Source organism: Camellia sinensis, chromosome 7 (genome assembly GCF_055761805.1).
Source record: "Camellia sinensis isolate YWXY chromosome 7, ASM5576180v1, whole genome shotgun sequence".
Lineage (NCBI taxonomy): Eukaryota > Viridiplantae > Streptophyta > Magnoliopsida > Ericales > Theaceae > Camellia > Camellia sinensis.
In genome coordinates this window covers 85,866,856-85,879,772 of record NC_138967.1, presented here as the reverse complement: position 1 = coordinate 85,879,772, position 12,917 = coordinate 85,866,856, and the positions used below count along the sequence as shown (strand labels likewise).

General features: G+C 40.0%; 1 protein-coding gene and 1 pseudogene across 5 annotated transcripts in view; one reads left to right on the top strand and one right to left on the bottom strand.

Annotated features, from left to right (window-relative positions):
* Positions 1–12,917, top strand: part of LOC114265735 (endonuclease III homolog 1, chloroplastic) — a 44,181-nt gene that overhangs the window by 21,050 nt on the left and 10,214 nt on the right. The window lies entirely within an intron of this gene.
* On the bottom strand, positions 212–3,821 carry LOC114265736 (uncharacterized; annotated as a pseudogene). The gene is made up of 4 exons (XR_014335586.1): positions 3,677–3,821; positions 2,762–3,571; positions 2,558–2,676; positions 212–2,458 (listed from the first exon to the last, which is right to left on the bottom strand). The product of XR_014335586.1 is annotated as an uncharacterized LOC114265736 (transcript).

Genomic DNA, 12,917 nt, shown 5'->3' with positions numbered 1-12,917 from the left:
GACTGGTTTTTTCTTCCAATTTCAAATGGGCATATCTCTCCCATTTGGACTCTAAATTCAAGCTCCAGAAGTATAGTTTCTAACGGTAGTGATCTTACATCCAAATTCTAAATATACAAAGAAAGGAGATATGACTAGATTAGTGAAAGCTGCTCACTTTATCTTACCCATTTCAAGTAAAATTCTTCTCTAACTTAGCCTTTTCGTATCTTCTTCTTTTATTTTTTTTTATTTTTTTAAAAGAAAAATAATTACGAAAGCATCAAGAAAATGCAAAAGAATACAAGAAAACCAACCCCAAAAACAGGGGACCTAATCAACTCAACTAAATTATCTACAAAATCCAAGAAAGCAAATAAATTGGGTTCAACATTTCTGGACACCCAACTATACAAAACACCAAAAAATGGAGACTCTAAATGAGGCACCGAATGAGCACACCCTTGGAAAGTCCAACGATTTTGCCCCAACCAAATCAACCATGTCAGACACAAAGAAGCTAATGCCCAAGCTCTCTATCGCCTCTTTCCAACCTAACCACCCCCCCCAACAACAAAGTACCTCCATGACCTGTTTCGGCTGAACTCATACCACTCCAAACAAAGAAAAAAGAAGCACCCACAAACGAGAAGCAACCGGGCAATGAATGAGCAAATGGTCCACTGTCTCCACATCCGCACAACATATGCAACACCAATTAACCAAAATATGATTCTGATGGATCAAATTGTCAATAGTCAAAATCCTACCAAAAGCCGCCATCCACACAAAGAAAGCCACCTTCGATGGAATGCTAGAAACCCAAACTCGCCGGCAGGAGAAATCTCTCCCCCTCCCTCTCCCTCTCCCTCTCCCTCTCCCTCTCCCTCTCCCCCCAACCACACAAAAACCAATAAAAGGACAAAACAGAGAACACTCATTTAGCGCCTAGACCCCCCCAAACCGAACATCCTTTCCCACCTGCCCAACATGAACCCCATACAAAAAAGACAACAAATCCACCAACTGCCCAACCTCCTAATCCTAAGGTTGACCGTGCAACACAATATCCCAAACCACCCCCACACCAAGTAAGGAACCACTGCCAATCGAAAAATCAATGGAAACGCACCTCCAAAGCAACCTCCCCACACCAACGATCCTTCTAAAAATGCACTCGAGCTCCCTTTCCCACCCGAAACTAAATTTGATCCCAAAACCCTTCCCTCCCTAGCCAAATGCCCTTCCACAGCCCACATCCATGAGAACCCCCCACCTCCATGGTGCACTACTTCCCATTTCCCAACCCATATTTAGAAGCCACCACTCAACGCCACAACTGATCCCTTTCCGATGAAAACTTTCACAACCACTTACCCAATAAAGCCAAATTAAACTTCCCCAACTTCTGCACCTCTAACCCCCCATCCCTTTTGGAGCGATAAATCTGATCCCAACTAATGAGATGATAGCGAAACTCTCCACCATCACTGCCCTACAAAAAATCCCGCTGCAACTTCTCCAAACAGCGTGCCACTAACACAGGAATAACATGCACATATATAAAATAAGTTGGAATACTACCTGACGCACTCTTCACCAAAGTTAGCCGCCTACCCTTAGACAAATATTACGTCTTCCACCTTACCTACCGCCGCTGAAACCTCTCGATCACCCTATCCCACACCCCTTTAGCCTTATAAGGAGCCCCTAAAGGCAACCCCAAATAGGACACTAGCAAAGTAGACACCTTGCAACCCGAAATAGTCACCAAAGTTGATAGTTGATGCAGTGTTTTTTAAGGCGAAAAGCGAACCGAGGCGACAAGGTCTCCTTACGCCTAAGCGCGAGGCGACGAGGCGAGACGAGGGCTTCATCGAATCGAGGTGACCAGAAAGGATATTTTTTTAAAATAAATGGTATAGACAAAAATATAAATATTTTCAAGAACCATCATGCAGTTATCATTCCAAATACTAAATATCCATAAACAAAAGAAAATATCCAACAAAGACAAATACAATCCACCAATCCAAAAGTTCTAAAAATCATCTTCAACATCAAGCAAATAAACTTCTTCTTCATTATCATTGGTTTCAGCATATCCCTCTGCATCTTCTTCCTCTCCCCCATCTGAAATTGACTCTTCCTCATCAATAAGTTGCAATCTAGGTCTATCTGCTGATTTTGAAGTTGAACAACCCCTTTCTATTGCCCTTGTTGATCTAGTTCTTTGACTACTTTCCTCAACTCCAGCAGCTCTAGCAACATCATCCCATGTCAAAGTATCATCCTCAAAGACAAGTTCCTCCTCCATCCTCCCAACCAACCACTCGTTACTTTCATCAATATCCGTCAAAGCAATGGGATCAATAGTGTCACGGGAATTGTATCGATGTCTCAATGCTCTATTATACTTAACAAATACCAAATCATTCAGACGTTTTTGAGCTAACCTATTTCTCTTTTTGGTGTGAATCTGCAAAAATTCAAACCAAATAAAATATTCAAATTTTTATCTAGGTATTAATAAATTTATAGGTATTCATATTCACTATAGTTAAAAATAGGTACTCACATGTTCAAACACACTCCAATTCCGCTCACATCCAGATGAGCTACAAGTTAGACTAAGAATTTTGATGGCGAATGTTTGCAAATTTGGTGTTTCAGAACCATATGCACTCCACCAATCAGCTGTTGATTATAACTAATTAATTTGAAAGAATATTTAAAATATAAAAAACTAACTAAAATTACTTGAGTATAAAATATAGATCACCTGGTGCCCTTGTAGTTCTTTGTCTAATGGCCAAAGCCATCCCAAAGAGACCATCGGCTTTCTTATAGGTAGTCAACTCTGCACAAACTTTATCTTGTGTCTCATTGCTTGGGACCAACCTTTGTATGCATTTATACAGGCCTGACATGACTTCCTTATCTTTCTCAATATTCGGATTTGCGTAAAAATACTCTGGGTTTAAATAATACCCAGCTGCATGCAAAGGCCTATGCAATTGAACATTCCATCTATTGTCAATTATTTCAAAAAACTCCTTGTACTTCTCTTCATTTCCATTAAATGATTTTGCAATGGCTTCTTTAGCCCTATCCATTGCCTCATAAATATATCCCATGGGAGGCTTTCTCTCACCATCAACCAATCGCAGTACACGAACAAGAGGACTTGATATTTTGAGAGCATAAAGAACATTGTTTCAAAAAGAAGGCATTAATATGACTTGTGCGGTCTTTTTACCCTGTGGTTCCTTCGCCCATTTGCTTGTGGTCCATTCCTCTGAAGTGAACATCTTCTTCAAGTTGGTTTGGTGTTGATGAATCCTCGATAAAGTTAGAAAAGCAGTTGCAAATCGAGTTTTTGTTGGCTTGATCAAATCCTTGCACTGGGTAAATTGCCTCATCATATTCAACAAACCAGAGCAGTTCACAATATAACCATGTACCGCAATTGCCTTTTCAAATGTCTTGTTGAAGTTGGGAATTTTGAAAATGTCCTCCAACATCAAGTCCAAGCAATGAGCTGCACATGGTGTCCAATACAAATGTGGCCGCTTTGCCTCCAAAAACTTCCCTATTACAAGTTTTTTTTTTTATTTTTTAAAAAAGAATAATATGAGAATTGCATATTCATATTGTAAGTTAGTACTAAGTAAATGTATACTGCTAAGTTACTAACCGGCCAACACATTTGCTGAGGCACTATCTGTAACAACTTGAACCACGTTGGCTTCACCAATACGCTCCACAAAGTTGTCAAGCAATTCAAACATCTTATTTGCATCCTTGGATAAGCTAGAAGCATCAACGGATTCAATAAACATTGATCCTCTTGGGCAATTAACCAAAAAATTAATTAATGCCCTGTTTCTTTTGTCCTTCCACCCATCGGCCATTGAAGAGCATCTATATGTTACCCAATCTTTTTTATGATCCTCCATGGTCTTATTAGTGTGGTCTACCTCTTTCTGCAAATAAGGAACCCGCACCTCATGGTAGCTTGGTGGTTTCATGCCAGGACCATATTGCCCAAAAGCTTCAACCATTGGCCCAAAACTATTGTAGTTCACAACATTGAAAGGTATACCCGTATCATACATCCACCTCGAAAACCAAACAAGAGCCCGATCTCTCAACACCTTCTTGCTAGGATCATTATCATCAATTCTTGTTTGCTTTCCCTTGGCTTTACGATTTTGCACCGTAACTTCCGGATCAGGGGTGAAGTACACATCCACGGGTCCCTTTTGCTTTGGTTGTTTGGAACCAACAGATTTGGAGGAGTTACTTCCTTGTTCTCGACGGGTAGAACCTTGAGTAGAAACAGGCCTTTTACCATGTTGATTTATCTCAAGAATTTCATCATCGTCATCGTCATCATTATCCATCTCATCAAAATCAGGAACCATCCTCAATTGCACTTTTGATTGACTTTTTTGAGACATATAGTCTTTAATCTCATCTTTGACATGAGATGGGCATTTTTTACAAGCAACAATATTTTTGTAACCACTAGCAAGATGTTGCTTGACTCAGTAAACACCGCCATTCATTTCTTTGTCGCAAAAGTTACAAATAAACTTTGAAAGGTTTTGGGGATTTACCATCCGTGCATATTGCCATGCCGGATCTTTTTTACTTTCACTCGACTTTGACATTAATTCTATTCAACAAGCAATTCAATGTTTCAGCATAAAGAAATTAAAGCACATATTTTAACAACATTAAAGAACATAAAGAAATTAAAATAGTTGAAATTAATTGAATTAAAATAATTAATTGAATAACCAGGAAATTAAAATAACTAGGAAATTAATTGAATTAAAATAAACAAATTAATTGAATAACCAGGAAATTAATTTTATTGAATTAAATTAATTGAATTAAAATAAACAAATTAATTGAATTAAAATAATTAATTGAATAATCAGGAAATTAATTGAATTAATTGAAATTTTAACACTGAAGAAAAAAAATAATTGAATTAATTGAAAAAAATTAATTTTAAAAATTAATTTTAAAAAATAATTGAATTAATTTTAACACAGGCTTCGACATTGTTCTTCAAGTCGAAGAAAAAAATGAACAAAGAAGAACAGGTGAAGTCGAAGGGAAGAACAGGGGGGAAGAACAGGTGAAGTCGACAGTGAACAAAGGAGAAAGGAAGAAGAAGGAAGAAGAAGGAACTCACCTCGGAATGATGTCCGAAGAAGGAACTCACCTCGGAACGACGTCCGAAGAAGGAAGAAGAAGACCCAGATGATTCGACTTCGGAAGAAGAAGACCTAGAAGACCCAAATGTCGACGAACGAAGTTGATATAGGGTTTGGACTTCTTATTTAGTAATTAACTTTGTCGATGAAGGGCCCAGATGATTCGAATGAAGTCGATGGAGGGCCCAAATGATTCGAACTTAAATCAGGCCAAAATCTGATGAAGTGTCGCTTCGTTTCGCCTCTCGCTTCATCGCCTAAGCCTCACTTCAGGCGCTTCTCCATCGCCTCACCATTTCGCCTCGCCTCGCCTCGCCTCAGTGTGTGTGAAGCGCTAAAGCCTCGCCTCGCCTAGCGCTTAGGCTGGCCTCTGATAACATCGAGTTGATGTATATCACCCACCAGAATCAATTTTAACTTCATCAAATTCACCTTGAGACCCAAAATCGCTTCAAAATGCAACAAAACACACCTCAAGTGCCCTAGCTGCTCCGGATCAGTCCTACAGAAAATTAAGGCATCATCAGCATACAAAAGATGGGAGACAACAATTGAATCTTGCACCCCATTTCCCATCGAAAAGCCTTCCAACAAACCGACCTCCTCTACCCGAGATAACAACCGACTTGGTGCCTCCATCACCAGAATTAACAACAACGAAGACAAAGGATCCCCTTGTCGCAAACCCTGAAACGTATGGAAGAAAGCTGCCGGCGTCCCATTTACTAGCACCGATATCCGTACCGTCGAAATACAAAACCAAATCCACTACCTCCACCTCACCCCAAAGCCCATCCTTTCCATGTTAGACATCAAAAAGATCCCAACTGATATTATCATAAGTCTTCTCAATATCCAACTTACAAATCATACCTGGGCGTCCCTTACGCAAATGATAATCAACGCACTCATTAGCCACTAGAACCGCATTCAAAATCTAACAGCCATCCACAAAAGCATTATGGGACTCCGACATTACGTCCCCCACCACCCCCCTAAGCCTATTAGCCAAAACTTTGGCCAAAAGCTTGTACACACTCCTCAGTAAACTATTGGCCTAAACTGCTGAATATCCTCAGCCCCTCCCACATTAAGAATCAAAGCAATGAAAGTCGCATTGAAGCTGTTCTCATACTGGCCCGTCTAATAAAGCTGATCCAACATTGCCATCACATCCCCTTTCACAACATCCTAACAATGTTGTAAAAATGCCATGATAAATCTATCTGGACCTGGAGTCGTATCACCCCTCATCCCCTTCAGAGCACCCAACACCTCCTCAGAAAACAGCCGCTCTAACCCATCATTATCCGATTTCACACCAAAATACAAACTGTCCACCCCAGACCGCCACCCCTTCCCCTCCTTCCTGCACAAGTGGTCATAAAATCTAACAATCCCCATCCTAACCTCCTCCTCCGTCAACTCCGCCCTATTTACCCGAATCTTCCCAATTTGATTCATCCTCCAATGCACATTAGCCATTCAATGAAAGAACTTTGTATTACGATCCCCCTCTTTCAACCACAAACACTGAGACTTTTGCTTAAAACTAACCTCCATTTGAGTAATCCGAACAAAATCACCTCGCAAGCACTCCTTACGCACCATCTCCTCCTTAGACAAACCCACATCAGACTCTATAGAATCCAAAATCTGCAACTAAGCCAGCACCTTAGCCTTTTGTCCCTCTAATGACCGAAAACCTCCTTATTCCATTGCTTCAGCTCTGCCTTTAGCAACTTTAACTTCTAAGCCAAAACACAACTTGGAGAACTAGGCACCTCATAGCTTCCCCACCACCGACTTATCCTATCAGCAAAACCATCAGAATGGAGCCACATATTCTCAAATTGAAAGGGCGACAGACCCCTCTGAATGCCCCCACAATCCATGAAAATCGGCCACTGATCCAATATTAGCCGAGGAAGCCAATGTTGAACTGCATCGGAAAAATGCTCATCCCATTCCCCTGTCACCAAAAAGCGATCAATTCGGGAGGAAACCCAGCCCCGAGACCAAGTATACTCCCCCCTTGTAAAGGCAAATCCACCAAATGCAAAGCATCAATCAAATTTGAGAAATCCCTCATCACCCTTGAATTACAACCCCCTCCAGACTGCTCCCTCCGACCACCTCACCATATTGAAATCACCCCCCACACACCACGGAAACTCCTATCGAAACGCTACACATCCCACCTCCTCTAGAAACAACCGCCCCTCTACTCCTTGAATCGGTCTGTAGACCCATGCGAAAACCCATCGAAATCCATTCTCCACACACTTGAACAAACAAGACACTGAGAAAGTCCTTACCTCCTCTTTTATCATCGCCCTGTTATCCCAACAAACAAGAATTCCCCCGCCCTTCCCTCTTGCCGAGCCTAAAGCTTGAAGAAACATCCAATCAATACACCTGCCACCCCGAATCTCCTTCATAACATCCCTCCCCACACTCCATTGTAGTTTCTTGAATATAGACAACATCTGGTTTGACACTCCTTAATAGCGTCCCCATTGCCACACGCTTCCCTTTATCATTCAACCCGCCCACATTCCAGATTTTCAATCTCATTTTAAAAACAGTTGTTTCTCCCTCCCCTGCCTAGCTATCTTCTCTTGCTTTCCTGAACGGTGGTCATAATTAATGGAACACTCCAACTTCCGCAATTCTTTTTCTCTCCTCTGTTGTTGCACCTCCCTGGAGGGGAGCACCATTACACCAAGACGCCTCTATCACTGAAAATAACTTCATAGCCTCTACCTTATGCCCCTCAAACGAAACACCTAACAAATGACTGACCTTATTTATTCTACCTAACACCCAGTCTGAAACCTCCTCAACTGATGGTTTCAAAACCCCAAAACCTGCCCCCTCAACTGGCATATCATCTCCTTCCCCCAACTCATCACCAATCATAGCAAGTGGCTGAAGGGACCTAGGAAAACTGACCTCCTCATTGCCAAACACATCCAACCCATCATTTGTGTCCTCTACCACATCCTCCCACCTTTTTGGCACCTCTGTTTGCGCAAACTAATTGGCATTGACACCACCATGATCTGTCATCAAAGGAACCATAGTCTAAGCCCATATGTCCAAGAGTGGAGACTGCAACTGTTCCGACGCCGAAACAGCCCCATCAAAGATTGCCGATGCCAACTGACCTCGTGGAACCCTATCTCCTCCAGACAAATATCATTGTCGACCTTCGTCAAGTCAGGCGCAAATTCCAACAGCCCATCGCGCCTCTCAACCCTGTCTCGAACATCCATCGCCTCCTCCTGAAACTATAAATCTTCCGACACACCCAGCTCCTTTGGTCGATGTTGATTTGCCCTGCGGTCACCATCGTCCTCCTTCGCACTTCAATCTTGCCCCAAATCTCCAATTAAGGACCTGAAAACCCATCGAACATATGGATTTGGGTCTAGGGCATGCCCCTTTCAAAACGGCCCATCAAACTCCTTGAGGCCTGTACGTGGGCCAAAAAACCTTTTAGGCCTATGGCCCAAGTTCTGTTGAGGCAATTTAAAAGCCCAAACCCATGAAGACATTTCCTACCAACACCTCGCTGGCCCAAATTAACCTTAGTCAACCCATTAACTCTCCCATTGACCAAATTCTAGCCCATTAATGCAGCCCCCAAGTAAGTCTTAGGCTGACCCATACCCATCCTCCTAAAACCAAGCCCAAAAGAGCGACCCAAACCCCTACCTAGGGGCCCAGCACCTCCACCCAATGGCCCAAAATAGGATCTCTGCAAATCTGCCCCACAATCATGCTCCGAATTTCGCGCGAAGATCACGACTGCAAATCTTATTCAGAAACTCCGGTCGTCTTCTCTCTGACGACCACCCCCTGACCTCGACAAGATACTTAGTTGAAAGATCCTACACAAAACTCTTTGATTTATTCAAGCAAATGGTTGAATTCCTTCAATTTCTTCTCTAGATTATTTTCATCTCTTTTCCATTTCTTTTCTTTTAATCTATCAAGAACCTATCCTAAATCATTTTCTTGTCTGTTAGTATGTATATCATGTGAAAGAGGTTAGAAATCCTTACCTTGTGAATTTTACTCAATTTTTGGCCTAAGATCGAAGATCCTCTTTGGTTCTTCTTCTTCTTCTCTTCTTTCCTTCTGTCTCATCTCTCTCCTCTCAAAGACTTTCCAGCAGATTTTCTCTCTCTCTTTATCTTTCAATTTCTTTTGTTGTTTTATTAGAGACACTTGTCTCCTTTAGAAAAATAATCATCCAAATTTGAGGTGTTAGCTTCACCTATTTGCTTCATCAATTCCTTAATCTCCATCATTAGCTTAGTTAATCAAGTTTAGTTCTAATTAATCAAGGTTAGTCTCTAATCATCATTAACTTAATTAATCTTGATTAGGTCTAATTAATCCCGCTTAATTATTGTTAATCCCAATTAAGTTTTGGTACCTTGTATGGAAATGCTCTACTCGTTAGACCTAAGTCATTAAGCATCTTGATTAGGCTTTAGGATTTCTTATGATCCTTGAAATTCAGTTTCAAAACCATTCCCCTAACTCTTAGTGTTCTTCAAGTATTGTATTCTTAAGTTCTTTATCAAAGCATGCTCTTTGCTTCTAAATTCTTTATTCTTAACACATATACTTGCTAAGTTCTCTAACCATTGTATTAATCTTCTAAAATTGTTTTCCTAACAAATATCTCTATTTCTAATGTAATGTAAGGTAATTAAATTAGGGTAAGTATTTGATCATGTCACGTAAAAATGCTTCCAGTGTGGTACATGCTTGTTTTCTAAGTTCAAGAGGTGACTACTTCCTAAGTCTTATCAGTTGATGAGGAAATTCTTATGTTCAAAGCTCCCTAACTATTCGTTTGTAAGTTTTTTTTTTAAAAAGTATTTTGTATAATGAGATAGCTAATTGGCCTCATAGCATTCAAAGATGGATATGGATGTGGTTATAGCACATGATATTATTTGGAGTGTTAAACACAAAAACATATATGAACATGGACACTGACATCGGGCATGTTGATTTCCAAAAAATTGAGATGTAGAAACAACAGGGATCCAATATTGTAAAAATATATATATATGTCCATATAATTTTATTTGATATCTATATATCAACATGACAAAACAATTAAATATGTAAGTTGAACTTTATTCAATATAAAAAAATACTATTTTATCAACCCTTTGATCTAAAGAAGCACAATAGAATTGTATATATTGTGCACATTCTATCAAAGCTCTCCAAATAAGGCCTCGTTTGGGAATAGGCTATTTTAGTAACTTTTTGGCTTTTTATGAAAAGATGCGCAGAAAAATAGAGAGGTGATGTGACAACTTTTAGTAACTTTTTGACTTTTTGGCTAAAGTAGCCACTCCCCAAATGAGGCCTAAGTAGATAGCTTTAACCTTAGACAACAATTGAAGATAAATACCTAAAATCTTATATTTTGGCTTATGTACCATTTTTTTTACTTTGTTCTCTCTCTCTCTGGACAATAACAATGAGCAAATAATAATTTGCATTCTAAGTGTTAATTACTGGTTATTTTATTTGGTCAATTAAGTAATTTGTATTCTAAGTGTTTATTGTTAAATGACTCAGTTTCCTTTAATTGGTTATTTTATTTGGTTAATTTGTTTAAATATTTAATTGCTTAACAATTTTTGATTTTTTAATTTTAATGTACTTTATTTGAAATTATTGACGTGGTGCTTACAAGTTAAAAAGAACAATATGTTATTTTTAGAGAATACAATATTAGGGAATGATTAGGATATCATCCCCTATTTATATTAATGAAGATTAATAATTACAAGAAAGCCCTAAGGCATAAAATAATTACAAAATAATAACCCAAATCATAATATATTATTCTAACACCCCCCCAAACTGGTGCGAAGATATTTCTCATGCCCAGCTTGCCTAAGATGTCATGAAATGGCTTACTCCTAACTCCCTTGGTGAGGATGTCAGTAAGTTATTCACCAGACTGCACAAAAGGAGTACATATTGTGCCACTAGTGAGTTTCTCCTTAATGAAGTGACGATCAATCTCAACATGCTTTGTCTTGTCATGTTGAACCAGATTGTGAGCGATGTTGGTAGCGGCCTTATTATCACAGTAATATCTAGATCACTCAACAATAACTCGATCCATAAGAGCTCACACACCCCTTGTGTCATAGCTCTAAACTCAGCTTCTGCACCTGACCTGGCAACCACATTCTGTTTCTTACTCCTCCAAGTAACTAGGTTGCCTCCAACAAAGGTGCAATATCCTTAAGTTGATTTCCTATCAGTCACTGATCCAGCCCAGTCAGCATCTGTATAGGCTTCCACACGAAGATGATCATACTGTGAAAAATAAAGACCCTTACTAGCAAACTTGAAGTACCTCAAAATTCTCATGACAGCCTCGAAGTGAATCTGATGAGGAGCATGCATAAATTGGCTAACCACACTGACAGCAGCAACAATATCAAGATGAGAGTGAGATAGGTAAATGAGTTTATTCACTAATCGCTAATAACTCCCTCTGTCAACAACTACTCCTCCTTCATCAGCCCCCAGTTTTTGATTGGGTTCTGTGGAGTGTCACAGGCCTTGTAGCGAAGCATCCTAGTTTCCTTCAACAGATCAAGCACATACTTCCTCTGTGAGCAAGCAACTTCAATTTCCAGAAAATACTTCAAGCTCCCCAAGTTTTTGATTTCAAACTCATTGGCTAAATATTTTTTCAACAAAGGAATTTCCTTACTATCATCGCCCGTAAGAACTATGTCATCTACATAAACAATGAGTACTGTAGTCTTACCAAGTGAGGAATGTTTCACAAACAAGGTATGATCTGCCTGACTTTGTTTGAAGCCATATTTAAGCATAGCCCGAGTGAATCTCTCAAACCAAGCTCTCAGAGACTGTTTGAGACCATATAATGACTTTCGAAGCCTACATACTCGGCCTTCTGTCTGATGATCCTCAAAACCTGGAGGAATGTCCATACATACCTCTTTTTTGAGGTCATCATGGAGAAAAACATTCTTTACATCAAACTGATGAAGTGGCCAACCCAGATTAGCTGCTAACGAGAGAAGCACTCTGACTGAATTCATCTTAGCCACAGGTGCAAAGGTCTCCTGATAGTTGACGCCATATGTCTGAGTGAATCCTTTTGCCACAAGTCTAGTCTTGTAACACTCAATAAAACCATCTGCTTTGTGTTTCACAGTATACACCCATTTGCATCCCACAGGTCGTTTTCCCTTAGGTAACTCAGTCAATTCCTAAGTGCCATTCTTTCTAAGTGCTTTCATTTCCTCAATCATGGCAAGTTTCCACTCAGAGGTAGCAAGAGCATCTTGAAAATGGTTAGGAATGCTAACAGAGGAAATATTGGACACAAATGCTCTATATGAGGACGACAAATGAGAGTAGGACACAAAATTTGAGATAGGATGTTGAGTACAAGACCTCACACCCTTTTTCTTGGCAATAGGAATATCAAGATCAATGGACTCAAGAGATTCAAAGTTACTTGGACTCTCATCAGAAGCAGGAGATGGCAGTGGAGGAGTAGAAGTGGTCTCTTGTATCCAGTTAACTTGCTGTCTGTCTTTGTCCCTGACATAAACTTGCTTTTCCCTATCCTTGATGACATTGGGTTCTGCAGTCCCCGTAGGAGGCGGTGGTGCA